At 35.7% G+C, this 23,747-nt stretch overlaps 1 protein-coding gene across 9 annotated transcripts in view; it reads right to left on the bottom strand.

Annotated features, from left to right (window-relative positions):
- robo2 (roundabout, axon guidance receptor, homolog 2 (Drosophila)) overlaps positions 1–23,747 on the bottom strand; it is a 415,989-nt gene that overhangs the window by 276,540 nt on the left and 115,702 nt on the right. The window lies entirely within an intron of this gene.

The raw sequence follows: 23,747 nt of genomic DNA, 5'->3' as shown, positions 1-23,747 counted from the left end.
TCCATAACCCTGGCATGCACACTCTTCAACACCTTCCAGTGTCTTTAACTCAGTAACCAGTCCTGTCAAGGTGATGACCCGGGATAAAAGATGACTATAATATTGACTGCACAACACTTGTGGATGCTTCTACTGAGAAATACGGTCAGTCAACCAATGTGATGCTTTTATGATGTAAGCTAAGCATAGTCAGCGTTGCCTACTCTGAGGCAGAAGACACATAAGCTCACCTTCTATTTGGAAGAATGATTTATTGATGATAACACTGGCATATTATAGCAGCTTGCAGATGCTTTACGTATGGCTTGTTTTTAAAGCAACCTGTGTTTAAAAGCACATATTCTTAAAACTTGGTCAAGGCCAAGCACAAGAAAGCAGAAGACTTAAAAGCAATATTCTTTCATAAGTTAAATTAGTGTTAAATATCAGTTCAGAATCTCATTCAGTTGAGCTTCTCGATATAGACCACGTTTGCGATTTATAACTATTTTACCAAGTGCAACGTTCAAATTTTCCTCTATATACAATAACAGATTCTGTATGATCAGTTAACTGAAGCCAAACTCACAATAACCTTGAATAACACCTGTGACCACAGTAACAGAAAACAGTAGTGAAGTTCAAGACTTTGAAATGTGTCTTTGAGGTTTAAATATTTATTCAAAACTATTTAGGCCAGCTCCCGCTGGTCTTTCGGGTTCTTTGTTTTATTTTCTTTCTTCTTGGCTCAAGCACTTAAGCGAGACTTTTGTCTTGCTCTCCAACTTATTCTCAGACTCTTTGTCTTGCTCTTTTCCAGACAACACTTCCATTTATAGCCTGAGAAAGTTGACATTGTTGTTTATTCATCAAATAATAACACATTTTATGCTACATGTGCGTCACAAAAATTTGTGTTCATACCCACTGTAAAATATATTTTAAATATATGATAAACATATGTTGCAAACAGTGAAGCTCAATTAAATATATTTTTGAAATTAAAAATGTATTCAGTTTTAACTTTGACATACCAACATTTCTAAATGTATTCTACTGATTGATAGAAACTATACTTACATAAATATATTTTGAAACATATTTTAGCAAATACTTATTTTTTGGCCATTTTTATACAGTATATTTAACTCATTTTGGTTACAGAATTCTGTTGTAAATCCCTTGTGTATGAGCAGAACTGTATTTAGCAACAGAAACTGTTTTAACAGTAACTGACAAGCGTATTCAGCTCGTGTGTGAGCGTAGTTATTCTGAGACTCAAACACTCCTTTATACGCAAAGCGAAATCAGTGCGTTGCTAAATGTGGTACATCTGGAACACTTTCTTTCTCATTAACCTAAATGAATTCAGACAGAACTCAACTTAGACACGCGTACAGCCGTCTCTGCCAGCTTTCTACTTCCTCAAAGGGCAGAAAAAAAGACAAAATAGCATCTTATTACGTTTAATTACTTCATTTGCTGTCTGAAAATTTGATTACCCTTTAAATTTGCCACATTTTGATCTTCTTGTGCAAGACATGTGATGTGTTTTGACAAAGCTTTATAGTATTGTAGAATAAAATGTAGTTTGGAAATGTCACCACAAATATCTCTGCTACATGCATTGGTATAGTTTGTTTGCTCCATGGTGTCATTTCACAGTTTTGTTTCGCTGTATGCAATTTTTCTTCACTAAGTTTGAAGTGAAAGGGCAGAAGACTGTTCCCTATAGGGAAAATAAGACACTAAAAATGACTGGGATGTTTATATGATGGAGACAGCACCTGGCCTGTCCCAGCCTCTCAGCCACTCATTACAGAGAACAGCAGCAGTGCATTCTGGGTACCAAGACACAGTGAAAGCTATTAGAGAGGAGACAAAAAGTGTGTATGTGGAGAGAGAGAGTGTGTGATTGGCATCTGCCTCTCCCTGTGAGCCGCATGGGCTGTGTGACGTGAGGCATGTCGGTGTCTCTGATGTGTTGTCAAAGGTGTCTGGGCACAAACACAGTTACACAATCATCCACAGACAAACACTGAGCACTGCCCAACTCATAGCACTTATTTACTGTGCAAAAGACATGTGTCCATTACAGTCGACTAGTTCTATAAGACATGATTTGATTAGTGGGTTTTGAGCAAATTTAAATTCTTTCCCTTTTTATTTTTGTATTTATTTATTTTTTACACAAATATGATTTTATTATATAAATGCAGAATTGCAATGCAAAATTTGTGAAAATACAGTGGAGAAGCAGAAAAAATGAATCGAGTGAAAATCAATGAAAGTCATCAAGTTATGGGAAAAGGTGATAGACTAATAGGATGATAGACAGAACAATGGACAAATAAACAGGCAGATAGAAGGATAAACAGACAGACAAACAGACAGACAGACAGACAGACAGACAGAGACAGACAGACAGACAGACAGACAGACAGACAGACAGACAGACAGACAGACAGATAGATAGATAGATAGATAGATAGATAGATAGATAGATAGATAGATAGATAGATAGATAGATAGATAGATAGATAGATAGATAGATAGATAGATAGATAGATGAATAGAACGATAGAACAATAGAATGATAGAACAAACAAATGAAGGATGGATGGATGGAATGACAGAACGATGGATAGAACAATAGAACGAATGATAGAACAAATGATGGATGGATGACGGATGGATGGAATGATAGACAAAATGAAAGAACGATAGATAGATAGATAGATCGATAGAACGATAGATAGATAGATAGATAGATAGATAGATAGATAGATAGATAGATAGATAGATAGATAGATAGATAGATAGATAGATAGATAGATAGATAGATGAATAGAACGATAGAACGAATGATGGATGGATGACGGATGGATGGAATGATAGACAAAATGAAAGAACGATAGATAGATAGATAGATAGATAGATAGATAGATAGATAGATAGATAGATAGATAGATAGATAGATAGATAGAGAGATAGACAGAACGATCGATAGATAGATACTTTATTTTTGAATTTCACACAACACTCGCGTTAGTCTCTGATCAGAGTCAACCTATTTATACATTTGTATATTAAGACCAATTAGTTGACTAATAACTTGACTAATCTCCCAGCTAGTGAGTTTTGAAAATACAGCTCTAATTGCATCATTAGACACGGCTGACCACTTCTCCGCTCAGATACAAGGCATCCGCTACATCCACACTTTCCTGTCCAACGGTTTCAAAATCATCTCTTTTTAAGTCATAATTGCAATAAAGATGTTTCAGGATCTGGTGTTCCAGTGGCCTCATGCACGTCGGCCTTTAATTCTTCATATCAGCTCTAAATGATAAATGTGCCATGGGGGAGCAAGAATCGGCCATACAGCAAAAAACGCAGAGTCTTAGCATCAGCTAAACGAACATGCGTTCAGTGGAAAATTACAAACCCAGCACACATGTACCAGTGTGTCGAGAAAGTATGTGTGTGCGAGAGAAAAGTAGAAATGTGAGCCGTGTGGCATGTAAGTAAATTGTGTTCTGCTCCGGTGCTCATTAAAGAGAGAACGGAAAACGCTTAGTTTGTCAAGAACAGTGAACGCAGGTTGGCCGGTGTGTTTGTGCATTAAGGGCAGGGGAAAGAGTCGTTTCCTGCAATGAAACACAAATCTCAGCATGAGCGCAGTGTGTTGCTGTTGTCCATCAGTCCCCTTGTGTGTTTGTTTGTTTGTTTGTGTGCCCGTGTTTTGCTATGAAGTATCAAAGGCACACGCAAGGCAGGGAGATACACGCCCCACCCAGTCCACAGCGCTCTCACGCTGCCAGATAAGGGAATCTGGGTCAGGCTTAAGTTACGGAAAGAGCCGGAAGATCTTGCCTCTGCCGAAACAGATGAGAAGCGTGACACAAGGGAAACCGGTCGCTGCTGAAATATAGATGTTTAAGGCTGGCAGTACACCCTCGCTAAGCTGAACATCAATGTATGCACAAAAAAAAAACAATAATAATAATATATATATATATATCATTGTAATACATTTTAGAATATTTCCATATCTTCAACAAATTATCATAAAAAAATGCATAGGATAGATTATAACTATTAAAAAATATTTATTAATGAGTGTATTTGTATTTATATATAAAGTTTAAAGTTGAACAAATTACTAAGTACACTTGTAGTGTATTTATGTAAACAATAATATATATTATGCAGTATTGCTTCTCAATACAGTTGGATATTTTTACTGGAAAACAAAAATAACTAAATTTAAATCTAAAACAATAAATTTACTTCAGAAGCAACACTGAAAAATTAAGACTTGATTTTTTTTTTTTTTATTTAGAAAATATATATTTAATGAGTGTATTTTGTCTAGTTTTCACTTATTGTAAGAATTTTAAAAAGTTAACAAAAATAAACACACTCAATGCATTAAGGTATTTTTACTCAAAAACAAAGACTAAAAAAATTACTTCAGGTGCAATAGTTCATAAGATATGAAAATGTATCTTAAATATGAGTGTATTATGACTATTTTTCACTTATTTTAAGTATAAAAAAGGTTACAAACAAGTGGAAAATTTACTAAATATTTATTTTTATGTTACAATTTATTCTCAATGCATTAATATATTTTTACTGAAAAACAAAGACTAAATTAAAAGATAAAAAGATAAATTTATTTTTTAAAGCAACACTGCATATGATATTAAGATTTGTTTTTAGAAATATTTTCTTTAATATAAGTGTACAGTATTTTGTCTTTCATTTATTTTTAGTATAAAAAGTTAAAATAAGAGGGAAAAATACTAAATACACTTGTAGTTATGTAAACAAGCCTTAATACATTATGCGGTATTGCTTCTTCTTTTTACTGCAAAACATACAAAAAGACTAATTAAAAAGTCATTTTTTTGTAGTGTGGCAAGAAAAATAACACCAGTTTGGTGGGAACGTGACTTGTCAAAGGGTAAATAGCTAATTATACTAGTGCGAAAGAATTAAATAAGGAACAAATGAGGTGACCTGTGTGATTGTCTGAATGAAAAAATGCACTAATCACCAACGGTTTCAGGCAATGCCCAGGTGAGGTTGTTAAGGCACTTCGCCAGCGTTTCTGCGAAGCAAACACGTTTTCTCACCTTCAACCTTTGCTCTTATTAGTCCAATAATCCAAACCTCTCCACATCCTTTCCTCTGCATGTAAATATCATTTTTCAGGTGCCGACGCCTGCTTCGGGGCCACAATAATCTCAGAGCCAGCTTTAATATTTCATAGAAGTGTACCGCCATAAAACTAGAGCTGACAATTTAATTAGATGCCAATGTCTTTGATAAATAGCGTCGGGAGCTATGCATCTAATCTCACGTTTAACAGTGAAATCAATATCTGCATAAATCATTCAGGGCCCGAGTCATTACCAAGCGGCGTGAGGTAGAGGAGTGTAAAATGTATATTTAATACGAGAGCTGACATGAAAACAAGCAAAGGGGAGGAGGGGAGAGGAGAGGAAAAAGGACAAGGCTTGTTCACACACTGCAACAGGGTGCAATTTATTCTCCGCTCAGGTTAGGTTCGTTTGGTGGTGTAATTTGACATCAAGCAAGCGTAAATTCTGCTAACTTGTTTGTTCAGGGAGCTCTTTAAGCGAGTGCTCTTTGGCAAATTAAATTCTCTGTGGAGCACCGTCACACTGGGACACACACATACATAAACGCAGGGAAACAAAGCGCAATGTGGGACGTGGTTCAAATATGTAGAGTTTATGCAAATAGCAGGACAGAATTAGCCTTTTCAACAGTGTCCTTTCTAAATCTTTGAGAGAACTAGTATATAGTCCCACTATTAGTCAATTAAACACAAACAAAAGTGAGTCCAACCTCAGGAATAATGCTGTGCATCAGTGCGACGATCCCGCATTTTACGCCAACTTGATTCTCAGCACAATTCTCCATCAATCTGGCACGCTAACCCCATCTCGAAAACGCTGACTACACCAACGCCTATTTAAATCGGCCAAGTAAGCCAGTTTATCCGAAAGCTCTCCAAATGCTAGATCTGAGCGGAGACGGAAGGGATAAACGAGTGAAAAAATACTCCATTCATCTGGAGTATTTCTTCCTGAGCCTGTCACCTCTCTCCTCCCCACTGTGGTTGGATTTACATTTCTATGAAGCTGAATGCATACTAAAGCTGTGGATGAGCGCAGAACATCTAGGCCATTCGCTGTTACCAGGGCTTGTTCTTTAGGATGTGAAATATTGATGGGAACCCAGAGCCCTGCCAGGTGAGCAACATCTAGATGTGCAACACCTGCCCCAGCTGGACTGCCATTAGGGGGAGGAAAACATTGCACAAGGATGTGGCAATCTCTCTGTCCATGCTATTTTTGTAACATCTCTTTTATGGGAAAGAAACCTTGGAGTGGAAGTGTAGAGGAAGGTGAGAATAAGGGTGGAATAAGAATAAGCTGGCTGGACCAGTCCAGTTTCCTCAACTAGAAACCCAATAGGATTTTTCCATTGGATTTGCTATTATTCCAGAAAATAAGCTTTGTGACCTATACAAAATTTTATGGTTTTTACATGTTTTGTTCATGATAATCTTCACGGCCGAAAAAACTTTATGAATCTCAAAGTCTAAGTACAACTGGGAGAAGTAACAGCTAAATGTAGGCTATAAATTAAGTGCACTAGGGTCGAATGACTTGAATGTAACCACCATTAAGTGTCTACGACTCTTTCCGTCTTTATTTAAACATTTTTCCAGAATAGTTTGCAAGAGCGTAATTATAAACACAATGAGGCTATAAAAGTAGACTTATGAGTAGAAGAGTTTACCTGTTCGGTGTGATGACTCATGTTCCCGAAAATCTCTGTATAGTCACATTTAGCAACCTCCTTTTTCAAGACAAGTAAAAGCTTTTAAAAATATCACAAGGGGGCATAACTGATGTATTTGATGTTGTAGAATAGAACATGAAAAAAAAATCTTGAGCTTGTGCACAGACCTTATTTCAGGCATTTAACCAAAACCCCATTGACTTTTGTACAATGGAACCGGATGTGCTAAAATGCTAACTTGTTTCGGAGTACTGGCCTCCAAAAACATGTCATCCCTGCAGCACTCTATATGAAATCAAACAAACTGTAGCTAGAATTGTACCTGTTCATGCAATCCCTAGGAACTGAACCCATGACCTTGACTTTGCAAGTGCCATGAATTGCTTTTCAAGCTACAAAAAACCTGCAAAGAATTTCCTACCTCCTATCAACACTGTATATTAAAAAGGCAGTAAAACAAGCAGCAAATAAACGCAGAATCCTTTCACAAAGAACACTTGAGCCATCCAATTAGGCATCCAATTCCTTTACAGGAAGCCTTCCTGATCTCTCCAGCGCCAGGCTGGGTGTCAGATCCAGAATTCATGGATTACGCAAACGACACGGTGCTTGTCCCCATGGGCACCGACAGTCCAATTCAACTGAGAGCAATATCATTAACTCTGGGCAATAAGAAGAAATTAAGAGGTTTAAAATAGCGCTTAATTCATTGATTCATTGCCCATAAAAGCATCTTTCAGAAAATGAAAGGCAGTCACCGACAGCAGGGGGGTGTACAGTCTGTGAAGCCGTCGCAGTAATTAGAAATCCGCCTTGTCACAGAAGCCCCGAGTATTAAGCTCCAACCCAAAACACCACCCAGATGTTCATTCAGTCATTACTGTAGACGTTTAGGGGGGGAACTACATCTGACCCCATAATTCAAACTGTACTGAACCGCCGCAGCCCTTTTGGAAGGTGCTTTCCAATTCCGTGTTAATTTGTCATGCCTTCTTCCAGTTTAATTAAAAGTAACACATCGAAGGCAATGTGTGAGATGTGGGTATTAACGTGATGACCGATAATGTGTGGTGCCAAATAGGGCTTGGCTTTCATGGAGGAGAAAAAGAAAAAAAGAATCGGTAGTCTCGGTAGGATACACGTAGCGCCATGGCTTAGCCTTAATCCCCCCTGCCAGTCATAAGACGCATTTTCCTAATTGCCTTTCAAGTTATGTGAAATTAGCACCTACGTAAGTCAAATTATGATGCTAAGGTATGAACAAAAGAGCAAAAGGCGCTGCCACAGACCCGCTCGAGGACTCATTAATTCCAGTGTGGTATGAGAGGTACTCGTAGACGACGGAATGAGAGCTCTGGGGCACAGAGTGGGAGATCTCCAGGGAGGAAGATCTCCGGGTTTCACAGTCTCTTCGCTTACGGCACCTCTGGGACGAGGCACTGGAAACATTGTTATTTCATTCAACTGGAGCCAGCAGTGATGTCATTAGCCCCGCGTGCGTAGACGTTCATCTTGTTTATGGACTGTGGTTGGAGATACAAACTCATGCATTGTTAAACATTTGATTCAGCACGCACTTCGCAGGGGGTTCAAACAGACATTCATCGGCCAAATAACAGCATGCTGACTTTCTCTGGAAGGCCAGATTGATTATGACAGATTGAGATGTGAGTTGGGACAGCAGGGCTAATCAGCTTACCGAACTAGCGCCTACAGAAGGACCTTTTTGGCAAATTTAGTGGGCCAGTTGAAATTATGATGCTTTTGTTCTCTCTTACAAGTTTCAAGAGGATAAGCTGACATTTCAAACTGAATAAGGCTGGGGCAACTGTAGTTTTGCTCCAAACTGATTTGCCTAATGCATGTGCTTCATGGATTTTCTTTTACGGAATGTTATTTGATACGAGACACTTTTGGTAATAGCTTTCTGACTAAAACGGAAACAAAACTTATTTCTCTCACAAACTTATTCTAATTAAACTCGAGTCAGTTTCCACTCCATTAACACCTGCTGTTGGAAAATTAAAGCTCAGTTCTGTTCATTTGAGGTCTGACTTTTGCCTCAATGTAAGAGTCTGAATTCACTTCAAAGGTTAATGCTGCACATGCTCAGGCTTAACGGACAAGATAAGCTCTTTTTTTTTCAAATTCGGTTAAAAAGTTCAGAAAATATGAAAGAGAGTGAACTCTATTCTTAGGTGCATGACAACCATGAGCATAAATGAATTATTGCATGCATGTCCTGTAAAAATAGAAGGCAGACAATCGCACTTTGATGGGCACATATAGTTTAGGGCCATTCACATCTACCTCTATTCTTGCTGCTCCTCGGAGCGATCACACCCCTCTCTCTCCGTCTACTTATCATGCTTTACAGCTCAGCATCCCATCATCATCCCCATGGCAACAACTTCAGCTGCTTATCCTAATCACTTGAAGTTAACCTTGATATGAAAATGTTCCCAAGGGACTACTCACGCCATTGTGTCAGCTTCTGAAGGCAAGCTCTTCCAATAATAACCATAAAAGACATCACTGCCAGAATGTGAGAAGGAAAGAGGCTAGTGGATAAATGAGGGAGGGAGGGAGGGAGAGAGACACTCAGAAGTCGCAGCACTTAAGAGAAGATCAGAACATTACAGAAAAGGCTGTAAGATCATATATATGTATATGAGGGCCGCTGTCCATGGTGCTGAAACCTTGCAGCACATAATGGCATTAAAGCTGCTGCAAGTGATTTTTCTGTAGTATCACAAATGAAATATCTATAATACCTGTCAGATAATCACTAAAATATGAGTTTTCAGAATCACACTTGTCTTTTTCAAATTTATTATGCATTTTTCAGTACAGTACATTAACATTATTAAAATGTATTTTAATATAGAATTTAATTTAATCTTTTGTACATTTAGTAAATTACATAAATGTAAATAATACATGAAATTAAATACATTTCTATTAAATAAATAAATACATTTCTATGTTATATTCACATTGGCCGTAACATCAGTATCGGCTACAATTGCATGGAACATGGAAACTGTTCCAGCAAAACTATAATTTACACCAGAAAAACAAAAACTATTCCTGGAATATTCACAGACAGACATTCACCCAAAGGCGACCAGATAAGAGGAGCTGAATTAATTAACACCATGATTGAACAACCTGAGAGTTTGTGTTTGGCAGAGTTAGACATGTGCTCCTTCATCTCGCCTGTTAGTTCAAGGGCCCGAATCTGTGAAGTTAATAACTTTGACAAGTCAATTAATCTACTGTGAAGGTGCACGGTGCCTCTTATGTAAAAGCTTAGAATTCTAGCTCTGAATTAGTGACCTTCTGTGAAATCCGCCCATGTTTTCACAACCGCTGAATACAATCCGTCTCATGTGTTGCCACAGCGTCAAATACATGTCTTCCTTTACTCCTGCTCTCTCTTTAAGTGTCCCTCAATCTCCCGGGTAGCAAATGATTGCAAATGCAAAACAAGACATCTCCTTAGCACTTAATGCATCAGCGTTAGGCGCCATGATCCATGAAAGATGTCACAGACACAATGTTCCTTTAAAGACCCTCATTAGCCATTTCCCTCTGAGGCTTTGACACTATCAATTATTATTAGCTGAGTAAACAGCGTGCTAATAATGATCAAGTGCATTACTCACATGCAATGAAAAGAACGGACCTTCAAACATGTCAGTGAGGAACGTTTAAAATGTATAAATTCACACTCTGAGAGTCTAACTGCCAGTAAAATTGCTTAAGAGGCATTTTCAGCTTTCCCCATTATGTCGTCTTGTCTTTTCCCTTTTTTATAGACCATGTAATGTTAAAAAAATTTAAACTTAATACATTCATCAGATAGCCACTATTGCCTCCAGCACCATGGCTGATGAAAATGTGACGACTGGAGGGTTTGAAATGGGCTGAAGTGGAACATTGGGGAAAGAAGAAAAAAACCTTCAGTCAAATAGGAAAAAAATATTAACACTGGACGTAATGCTCGAGTGCATTGGAATATTGCTTTGTAGTTTATGGGGGTGTTTTGTCAGGGGTCACAGAACACGTTTAAAAATCACCACTGGGAGAAGATTAGCCCGGATGGAAAAGATTGAGGTAACCTGGCTCCGTTTTTATTTGGCCCTAGGGCAGCAGCCCAGCTAATTATGAGTGACCCAGGGAGCAGAGGGAGTTCTGCTCACCTTTGTACCCCCCTTTCCTCCATTAAAACCAATGATGCAAAGCCTGAATAGATTTAGATACACTCTACAGAGAGGAAAGCCAGTGACTATGTATATATTACCTTACAATGTAAAGAGAAAGATAATGAAAACATGTTCTCAACCTGCCCCTCACAGTGTTTTATTAGGCAGAAAGTGACTTCAAACAGCAGGATATTCACTTACAGAAAGTACATGTGTTACAACCACTGCAACTTATCTGTGGTGCTTTTATCTTCTAAGTTTTATGAATGTCAGGATGCATGTATTGTTAACATAGGAACTGCACAGCAACACACTGGCAACACCCTTGAATGCATTAGGGATATTTGCATGAGCAAACACTACTCAGAAAATGTAAAAAGTTAGTTATTTCTCAGATTATTCTGTTCTGATTTTGTTAGGTTTGCCTAGTGGTAATCAGCTTCCGCTTCTACAGTACTGGAATGATAGCATCCCAATTATATCCAACAGCAAAGGTGTTCTCTGGCATATTTTATAATACTGTAGAATAATTTAGAAAAGCATTACAGTCACAAGGGGAATGTTTCTGGCTTATTGACTCTTTAAACAGACAAAACACTAGCAAAACTGTCCTTAATAGATTTTATAGCATGTTTCTTAATATGTTCCTTCTTTTGAGAATCAATGGATATTAAATCACAGTGGAAACTAGGGCTAGTTGTCACATTTGTTTTATAGTGAATATTTCTGATGGCTTTCGGTGTAGGAAACTAATAAACCTTAATGTTTAACACAATTAATCATTTTTTGCTGTTCTTGCTCAGGTAAGAAAAAAAAAAAGAAGCTTTTTATTGACTTTGTGACAACATGCCCCATTAGCAAACTATATGGGCTAAGTTGTCACAATAGAATCAGTGCTGTTATTGTTGACTAAAACTAAACAAATTATTAAGAAAAAATAAATAAATTGTGTTAACTGAAATGAAGCTGAAATAAACTAAAATATAAATAATATGTAAAAGTTAAACAATTTAAAAGAGAATGAGAAACTATAAGTTTAAGAGGTACTAAAATCGCTAAATCAGAAATGACAAAGCAAAATAGATGTATAAAAATAACAAAGCTGAGCAAGGAACGAGGAGACGAGGAGTAAATACAGTCTTTTAATCCTTCCAACATGGGATACACAGGGCAGACAGGAACACATGTAGCACAATGGACGATAGAAACCTGACAAACACTAACTGAAGAACTGGGGCTTTTAAACACAGGATAATTGGGGAAGACGAGACACACCTGGAATCAAATTAACAATCAACACGAGGAAGCAACTGGGTCACAGGGAACACATGGGGAGCAAAACACAACAACAAAAAAAAAGACCACGATCCTGACAATTAAATATTGTTTAAACTAAAATATTACACTGTGAAAAGTTCATGTATGAAGTTTCTTCTCTATTGCTTCAAAACAACAACAAATAATTCATTTCTAAAATAATGCCATTCCTAAAAAGAGTTTTGTCATTCCCTAGTCAGATGCAGAGCAAACACAGGCTAAACACTTCAGCAAAATGAGCTCTAGAAAAGTGGCCCGTCGGTGCAGAGAGTCCATAAAGCCATGGATTAAACACCCACTTAAACAGAGGCGTAGAACAAGCGGTTTTAATCCTGTTTTCGTAACACCCACTCCACTGAGCTGAAAACCTGCCAAGACTTTACAAAACCACAGGTCAAAATGGTAGCGGACACCCTCATTCTGTTTCCCGATGTCCTGCTGCTCTCGTAGAAACATCATATAATCATCAAAAACAAAATGCAGTGTTACGTGTAATGTTATATAGGCAAAACCACAGGGTAGGATCAGTTATTACAAACAAGAATGAATAAACACAGCGGGCACAGCCACAGGCATTTCAATGCACTTTACCTGATTTGGCACGAGGATCAACTAAATCCACGTCCTATTTATGTAATGAATCACAATTTGAGATTATTTATCAAAGTGACAAACACACAAGCCTCATTTAGTAGTTGCAGGGAAAAAATAAAGTGCAAAAACAAATATATGATACATTAGGAGTCTGAAAAACAACCGAGCTGCAAAGAAAATTGGTCGTGCATGAGGTCTCAGAGTATTGCGACTCCTCTGTAGTCGAGAAAGAAGCAATAAAAAGTAATGAAAGAATGGCAATACGAATGTAATAAGAAACAGAAATATGAGTCAGCCGGCCCTGCGGGTGCTGACCTGCTTTCCTCTGCACTAAAACAGAGGGCAGGGGACAAATCATCAATAATATATACAAACAGTCTATTTCGCCACGGAGACTACAGCACTTCCAGACTGCGAACAGGGTTTCATTAAAGTCCCTCGCTCTGACCTCAACACACTGACTGCAGATAAGTTTGGCTGGACGAGGAAAAGTGAAGAACATCCAAATGTGCCACAATATTCAGGTAGATTTGATCAATCTAGCAATGAGTTACTTGCTGGACATGACCACCACACTAAAATTAGATTTCTAGACTTAATAAAAAGTTAAAAAGATTTTTTTTTTCTTTTGTGTATGTGTTATCTCTGTTACATGGAAATGTATATGTACATGTGTATTGTTAAAATTCAATAAAAATAATTAAGTTAAAAAGATCAGCATTTATTCAAAATAGAAATCTTTTCTAACGATATAAGACTTTACTATCACACATCCTTAAAAGTATTAATGTCTTTAAAAAAAATAAAAATTAAAAAGAAAGAAAGAAAAAATTTACTGACCTCCAACTTTTGAATAGTAACACAAACACAAAATTAACTAATTTGAATAAACACTCTTCTTTTTTAACTGCTGAAAATTCAGCTTTGCTTCACAGGAATACATTTTTAAAGTATATTAAAATAGATTACTTTTATTTTAAATTGCAATAACATTTTGCAATATTATTATTTTTTAAATAATATTTCGGTTTTGTTTTTCCAAATAGATACAGCCTTGATAGGCATAAGAAACCTCTTTAAACAAACTTTACTGATCCCAAAATTTTGAATGACAGTGTGTTATAGTGTAAATAAATAATATTTTCTCAGGTAACATGAATGTACATCATTTAGTTACATCAAAGGTCAAATCAAATATAAATAGCACATTAAAGTTAAAAGTTACATACTTTTTTGTGTGCGTGCTGTAAAAATCTGGTACAAAGAATGTTTTTGCTCAGGTGGCCAAAATCTCTGCCCAATAAAGAAAAGTTTTGCTCAGCCAGAAAAAAAAAAAAAAAAAAAACAATTAGAGGGACATTAAGCATGAATATATGAAAAAAAAATAATAATAAAAATAAATATATATATATATATATATATATATATATATATATATATATATATATATAAATTATATTAGTACAATTCAAAAATAAAATTAAGTGCATTAAAAATATTACTGTATAATTCATGCTGTTTTACTGTGAACATAATACATTATAAATATTATACTAAAAATGAATTAATTTTAAACATAAAATCTAAATAATACATATAAATTGCAAACTTTCAGAATTACAATATATAATGTTCATACTGTATAACTGTAACTGTAATACAGTGAGTAATGAGTATTGGACAATAAATGTAAAAATAAATTAGGATACTGTATAAACACCGTAATATAAAAATTATAATATGTACATTAAAAAATAATTACAGTATTAGCTACTGTGTATAATATTCATAATGTATTACTGTGCAGTATCTAAAATAGTAATATTTATATGTAAATAGTTATATAAAGGTTTTTTTTTTTTTCGTAGAAACTAGCCTGTTGCCATTATGTGATTAGTACTTGATTTAATTTCCTACTTGATTTAATACAGATAAGTAGTATAGCTACCAAAATTGCAGTAGGCCTGTAGTTTAACACCAAGACCAGAAACAGATCAGACAGAGAGACGATCACATGCCTGAGAGGGTCAACAGAGTTGTTAACACATCAGCGTACAGCATGAGTCAATGTGTCTCTCTCTCTCACACACACACACACACACACACACACACGCGTACAACATGCCCCAAAGAGTTAGTGCAGACAGACTGCATTTTGTTAGTGGACTTTTCTTGGCTACTATGTATTGTGACACTCAGTGTCTACGTGTGCATGTGTGTGTGTGTTTTGGCACTTGATGCCGTATTCTGGTGGACAGGTGGTAAAATTTGTGGTGTTTAAACATTCAAGCATGTATGAGAATGTGTGGTGTACTGCAGACAGATGGTACATTTACTCTTATGTAACCATGTGTGCATGTGCGTGTGGGAATGAACAATGTAATCAGCGTTGTAAAAGAAAGCAATGGGAAGAAAATACGCACTTTTAAATGTAAAAATATACTGTATATTGTGTGTTCAGTAACACTGGCGGTCTATTCTCGCAATACTGAATACATTCTGTTCATTTACAGAGCAAAAGGACTTGAATGATGTGATTTCACACTACATTTCTGTAAATGATGACTGCAGTGTCTCAGCCTTGACAACCTGCTCTCTCTCTCTCTCTCTCTCTCTCTGTGTGTGTGTTGTTTTCTTCTGGACATATAACTGGTCAAGGCAAAAGTCATCAGTCATAGCAGACTCCAGTCACTGAAAACTCATCCAAGCCATCAAAAAACACTCGATTTTTGTTTTTCCTTTTCTGTGAGATGCTTTTTGAGGATCCAAGCTGTATTTAGCTCTGTGATCTCTGCGTTTTGCCCCATTTTCTTTCTTTCTTTAAGTTTTAACTGCCAAATCAATAGTGTCCATTTTGCAACGCATAAAACTAAAGTGTGTTTTTAAGTGTGCCACTAAAAAAATATCTTCTTTTCCCACTGCAGTAGCTATACATAGACTATTGTTTAAAGCAGGCTATTAATACATGAAAAGAAAAAAAAAATACACTTATTTACAGAAATAGAAACTGTGGCCCCCCAAAAAGAATTTGGACACTTAAGACAGAGTATGAATGTTATTTCTTTACAAATATCAAACAAAGCATCATTTATTTTAATGAAACTTGGCAAATGCACATTTTTCAACTAAGACGTCTAAAAAAAGCCTTTGTTAGTCTAAAAACAATAGCTGTACTTCATAATTAATAAGAAAAAGATGTTGTACACCTTCTAGTTGTCAGGCGTTAGTGTAACCGATTTCATACATCCACTAAAATAACTGCCACTGCAAAAAAAATGGCTAAGAAAAGTGAAGTTAGTTCTAAAAAAAAGAGCTCTAGTATAATTTATTTCTAATGCATTCATGTATTTAGTTCACCCAAAAATGAAAATGTTGTCATTGTTTACTCCCCCTCAAGTTGTTCCAAACCAGTATGAGGTTCTTTCTTCTGTTGAATATAAAATAAGATATTCTGAAGAATGTTGGTAAAAAACTACCAGCCACTGACTTCAATAGTATGGAGAAGAAAAAAAAAAATACTATAGAAGTCAATGGGGACCAGCAACATACTTAAAAATATCTTCTTTTATGTTCAGCAGAAGAATGAAAATTATAGGGTGAGTAAATGCCAAAATCCCTATAATTATCCATATACTTTCTGGGGCCACTATATGCACATTTTCTTCATGCATGACCTCTTCTCTGTCTCTCATATACAGAACTGTTCAAAATGCTCCAGGTGACGTTCTCATCTCACATCCTTTTAGATTATCTGCTCATCAATAATGCACAATGCTTTATTCCTCTGAATCTGTAGCTCTATATCACCTTCACTGTGTTCTCACCTCATACCGAGAGAGAAAAATCACCCCTCCGCTCACACTCCACCTTTCAAAGATTCATTTTTCCTCCCTTACACTCATTTATTTCACTCCTTCCATTTATCCATACAGTAATCTGCCCTTTGGAGCGTGACAAGACAAATCGTAGCGCTTCTGTCACTCGGCACAGAGAAGCAATAACAGAGTTTGGAGACAAAAAACCTGCTTGAATGCCTGACCAAAAGTTTGAAAGTCCTGGAAGACACACAGGTTTGGAGAATTATGAGATTCGGTCATTAGTTTACTTTGCATCATATGAGAGGTATGCACATTATTATAATTTCCAGTGGTCTCGTACAATTTCTATAATTTTGACTGTTTGACAGGTGTGGTCTACATGTTAGCTAATTCTGGTGAAGAAACACCTATTTAAACAGGAGGAAGCTGTATAACTGACAAAACAACGCAAAGCAACTAACTACAGTTGTTTGTTTATAGGAGTGACTAACATTAGACAGTATTAAAAAATGCAGAAAAAAATGGGTGTTCTTATTGCATGCTACTACAGTATCTTAAATAAACCTGAAACTCTTGAAGTTTGGGGGCATGAAACTTACAAACCTCCACTAACTAGTTCTTCCTCAAAAGCCTCGTAACTAATAAATAGCAGGTTGGTTCATAAATAAACTACAAACATAATTAAACATGCTACAAAAATTAAGTAAATTACAAGCTAATTAAAAACAAACAAACAAGTAAAACAAACCTCTTGCAATACAAAACTGAGATTGGACATCTTATAACAGTGAACAAAAATAAATAAATTACAAAAATATTTGCAAAATTAAACAAATAACAAAAGCAAGCAAGCAAATAAACTACTAAATAAATAAACTAACAAATACATACGTACATACATAAGTACATACATAAATACATAGAGTTTCACACAGCCAAGCAACAGACTGTGGCTTTCTTTGAGAAAAGATCTTGCAATCTGAAGCTGAAATTAGATGTTAAATAAATAAATACAAAATAAATAACCTATTGCATACAGAATAATGAGATACATTAAAAATAAATAAATAAAAATAACAAATTTACAATAAATATAAAAATGTATGTATGTGTGTGTGTGTGTGTGTGTGTATGTACTGTGTGTGTGTGTGTGGGTGTGTGTCTGTCTGTCTGTCTGTCTGTCTGTGTGTGTGTGTGTGTGTGTGTGTGTGTGTGTCTGTATGCATGCATGTATGTATGTGTGTATAAATAACTAAATAAATAAATTAGTGCTGTCAAACAATTAATCGCGATTAATCGCACCCAAAATAAAAGTGTTTGTTTACATACATGTTTATTGTGCGTTTCTATTATGTATACATAAATGCACACACAAATACAGCATATATTTTAAAAATATTTACAGTCATGGCCAAAAATATCGGCACCCTTGGTAAATATGATCAAAGAAGGCTGTGAAAATTAATCTGCATTGTTAATCTTTTTTGAAAATTTGAGAAAAAACATTTATTTCATAATGATATTTCTCCCCATTTTAAATTCTTATTATCCAATGAAATGTTAGATGAACATTTTTCTTAAATATATACATGCATGTGTGTGTATTTACTGTATATATACATAATAAATATGCACAGTTCACACACACATATATTATGTAAACAAAAACTTTTTTTTAATCGTTTGACAGCACTAAAATAAATAAACACCAACATAAATTTCCCTCAACCAGCCAGATTGTAGTTTGCTTTTATGAGAAAGATCATGCAATCTGAAAATGAGATTAGATGTTCAATAACAGTGAAAGACTATTCTAATAATGCTAAATAACATGCATCATATCTGCTAACGTCCCGCCTTTAGGACTGTGTAGATAAGAGAATGTGTGTTAAATTCAACATCATTCTGAAGCACATAAACCAATATGATGAAGAGTGTGAGTGACTGTATATAACCGCAGGTGACCTGACCTCTCTTTTCTAATAAATTCACTCCCGGTTCCCCAAGTGAGTCCACACTTCTCGAAACAACATACCCTCAAGCACCGATCTGAGACCAGAGTGCTCCCTTAATGTTTAACACCTGCCGTTAAGAGTGAAGCAGAAAACTGCTCTCAGATCAGTATCTCCGGTCGTTTTCTCTGGGGCGCTGGTATCCATCAGTGGCTGGGTGATTTATAGAGGTAATATAAAGTTCATTCACAGCACAGTGGCCTGCTGTTTTTCTCTGTTTGTGCCCCTGTCAGCAACCACGGCGCAAACAAGAAACGCCGCTCTCTAAATTCCAACTTTTGATCAAGACACCAAACCACATATAGATGAGGGTCTCTGAGTGCCTTTTACAGTCTTAACACATTTAACTTCCATATTGACAAACGAGAATTAGCTATGATAGCTGTGACATTATTATTTATTTTTATTATTACATTATTATTATTATTTATTTTTATTATTATATATTATTTAATATTATTTCCCCCCATGTATTCAGCCTGTTTTACAGCAGTAGCAAATCACAAGCTATTCTTATTATTTTATTTTATAAAAATGTGAACTGATGAATAGAGGACTTAACAATATATTACCGGCTGGACCAATAATGGTTCCATGTTGAAAACTACTGAAAGTCTATAAATAAATAAAATAAAATAAAATAAATAAAAATATAAGCAGATTATAAATAAATAAATAAATATTACAAATAATAATAATAATAATAATAATAATGAATGTTTAGCTACAATATTATTGAATAATATTTTCCCCACCCAGTACCCAGCCTGTTTTACTTCAGTGGCAAAATAAAAGCTGTTCTTTTTTGTTTGGGCTATAATAAAATAAACACACAAACAAACAAACAATAAATGAATAAATAAAACAAATTAAATAGCTTACCAAATAAAATAATTAAAAAAATACAACAAATAAAAATAACAGTAAATAAACAAATAAAAACAACAAACAAACAATTTTGAATGGGTCATCAAGACATTTTTTCCTTGTAGAAACATGTTTTTTGCTTGCATAATGATTTAGTTATACCAACAAGGTAATTGGCGAACATAACCAGCCAACCCTGAACACTTGCTACATGAAATTACATGGTAACTGAACCCTTGACCTTGTTGTTGCCAGCGTCATGTTCACCCTAGAACTACATATTTAAACAATGGCATGTCGAATGCATTTAGTAAACATTATTCTGCATCCTAAAACTGCATCCTGTCGGTCTGCTAATACAACACACTTACACATTTCCAGGAAGCTAATGTGCTCTGGGGAACTGTTTCACAGACCTCCATGTTTCATCAATGATTGTATAAACACGCAAGAGCCAATTTGTGTATGTGAGAAAGCGAGAGTGAGAGAATCGGGTGAGAATGTGTGCAGGAAATGTGTGAATGTGTGTAACTCTTAGGGAAGGCAGGAGCGCAATGCAGGGCAGATGTTTATGAGCATTGCTAATGCATGAAATGTGCCTGGAGTGACAATTGTTTTAACAGTTTCTAGCAATTGTTGAGAGAGGTCAAGGAGTGAATGAGCGATGAAGAGGAGGTGAAAGCAAAGCATTACAACACAAATAAAAGTTGGAAAGAAATATCTGTGGATTTATGGGCTAATTAGAAGTCTTCTGCACCACAGTAATATTGAATTTACGGTGTAGAGAGAGTTAATATCTCAGAACTCACAGCTAAACATATTAAAATTCATCCAAACATACAGTTAGTGTCTCAAAATGGGGAACTGTAGCATAACAGTTTCAGCAAAGCTTTCTAAGGGTTTGGCTGGCTGTCAATAACACAATGCATTTCCTGTCCTCTGATTATCCACGGGCACATCAGGCAGCTGTGTAACTATAATCCAACAAAAGCCCTGGGAAATAGCGAGGCTAATTGCTGAATTTGCATAGGTAATCAGAGTTTTGAAACGAACCTAACTAATTGCTAAAATTGCATTCAAAGGTTCCGGCTATTGTCAATAGTAGTACGTTCATTAGTGGAACCCACAATTAATGCAATCAACAGTGTGAGTGTGTGCGCCAGGAATCATTAACGAGAGGTCCCTCCGATCCTGTTCTCATCAAGTGACTGTTTCCAAAAAAAACAAGATATAAAAGATCGTCTTTGGAGGCCTTATGTTGAGACAAGAATTTCTTGAGGGCCCGCAAAGGTCAATTTTAGGCCCGCTTTGGGTTATTTGGTTCTTGAGAAGGTTCTCAATTCGGAAGTTCTGTCTATAGTCAAAAGTAGCACATTCATTAGTGGCAACCACAATTAATGCAATCAGTTGTACATCTGTACCAGTAATCATTAACACTCTGCACTCTGTTTCTGTCTCCGTCACATAATTAATATTTAAGAAATGAAAGACATTTGAGGCCACATATTGAGACCTACTGTAGAGTCCCAGAATGCTCACAAGACTTTTCAGAACTTCAGAACTAAATTGAAAATTATTTGAAAGATTTGAATTTGAAACCATAAACAAGATGCAGAATTGTAATTTAAATTAAAGTATAATAAAATACAAAGGAATTCACTTAACTCACTTTTTACTATTAAAAATACAACAACTTTAGTCGGCGCCAATAGCCCCGTGGTTAGTGCGTCGACATGTAGCGCAACTGCGCTTACGACAACCAGAGTTTGATTCCCGTCTCGAGGTCCTTTGCTGATCCCGCTTCCCTCACTCCTCCCAGTAATTTCCTGTCATCTCTCTACTGTCCTATATGAATAAAATGGCATAAAAAGCCCATAAATATAACTTTAAAAAAAAGTTTAGAAAACCTTGAAGTATAAACGTTTTTAAGGTAGAATGATAGATTAATCAAAAGAACAAATGATAGAACTTGACTGATAGAATAATTGATTATTCAAGACCTGTACTGTACAGTAGACAAAATAATTGAATGATAGATGATTGAACAATATATATATATATATATATATAGAACCATAGATAGACAGAACTAAAGATAGAATGATCCAACAAAACAACAGATAGAACAATAAATACAGAGAACAGACAGAATGATCAAACAAATGAATGATGACAGAACGATAGAACGATCGAGCAAATGTATGATGAATAGAACAATAAATACACAGAACAACAGATAGAACAGTTGAACATATGAACTATATATAGAACACCAGAATGATAGAACGATAAATACACAGAACGTTATGTAGAATAATCAAACAAACTAATAATAGAACGATAAATACACAACAGACAGACAGACAGACACTATCTATCTATCTATCTATCAGACTGACAGACAGATTCAGAAAACATTCAGTCACACTGATACACATCCACAATGTGAGCATCTAAAGTAAAGGCTTCTGGCTCTCAACACAATGAGAAACCAGAGAACAGAAGAGGTCTTCAATGAGACTGAGGCCAATTGATGAGAAAAAGAAAAGAAACAATGAAAGACCTACACAAGAACAGAAGAATATCAAGCTGTGAAGCTCCTGGACCGAACAACACACAAACTAATCTATGAAATGTGTGCAGGTTTGTGTAAACAGACACTCAATCACACACACAATGGCAAAACGCCATCCCCGATAATCGCTCACTTGTGCCACCTCACATATCACTCCTTATTTGCAATTAAAGAGTTGATGACAATCACTTCAGAGGCTCTCTAATTCAGCAGCTGTCTCAGGACGACACACCAGCATTTAGCGGCTGATGAGTTGGCTGCCTTATCTGCGTGTGTTCTCCAGATGAAAGCCGCGTTCCTCTACCCCCCACCCACCATGTTTGTTTGTTCCTTGTTTATCGACTGGCTTCCGATTTGCACATGCCAAAGTTGAAACTGTCGAGGTTCAAACAAAATGCCTTCGCCGTTAATTACCCGCAATTCTTCATCTCCACCGGTCGATTCTTCTCCCCCCTGCTTAAACATGCATGTATTTGCATTATAATGAGAATTATCCCATTGCGGTTAGTGCTGTGAAGGCTGCCCTATTTCCGGGGTTTGTTAGAAAGCGGTGCACAGAGGATGCAGGTACGCCTCTAGGGGGCATCGCTCTGGGGTACATGAACGCAATGGCATTAGGCTGAGGGCTAAATGTGGACGGCCCTGGAGAGGGAAGAGTGTTGTGTCAACACACATCAAACGCTGAGAAGAATGAGCAGTCGTGTTTAAGGCTTCACACACACTCTGAAAAGCCTCATATGTTACAGTAGCATAATAAAGGGCTTGTTTTTATCAGAGTTCATATGCAACAACCAAATAACCTCAATACTTAATGGTGCTTGTTAAGATGAACACCACTACTTTTGATCTTACTACAAATCATAGCATTTTAGAGCCAACAAATAATTAATTAAATAAATCAATCCTAAAAAAAAAAAAGCCTGTATTAACCACTTCCATGCAAATTTTACAACTACACATGACATTAAGTAGAAACACTGAAATTTTATTTTAAAACAAACTACAGTAATCTTTTTTGTCAACTTTTAAATACAGGTCTTTATTCCTAAATAATTTATACTTACAAAAATAAAGTTGTAACAAATTAATGTAATATTTTGAGAATAATGTTAATTACAAAAACAAAATCACAGCATTACAACATTGTGCTGCTTTTTTAATATTGTGGTTTTTCACAAAAATACTCAAATTATTTTATTTACAACTTTTGTTAGTAGAACAATAATATCTGTTTTATTTACATCTTAAAAAGATCATTTATACAGTATAGGCCTTGATTTATAATTTATAAAAATACAGCTGAAACACTAACAAATCAATGTAATATTTTGATAACAAGTATTAAAATTATGATAAAATCATACTATTTACCACTTTCAATGTTGTGATATTTCCCAAAATATGTATATTCTTGTAATTTTGCATCTTCATTATTTTTTTTTTATTCAATTCAATTTTTATTATTTAAATTATTAAAAAAATGTAATGCCATGTTTTACATTTCATGTTTCATGTTTCATTTAGTATATCA

The sequence above is a fragment of the Onychostoma macrolepis genome, chromosome 15 (genome assembly GCF_012432095.1).
Source record: "Onychostoma macrolepis isolate SWU-2019 chromosome 15, ASM1243209v1, whole genome shotgun sequence".
Taxonomy (NCBI): Eukaryota; Metazoa; Chordata; class Actinopteri; order Cypriniformes; family Cyprinidae; genus Onychostoma; species Onychostoma macrolepis.
This window is presented reverse-complemented; position numbering and strand designations above follow the sequence as displayed.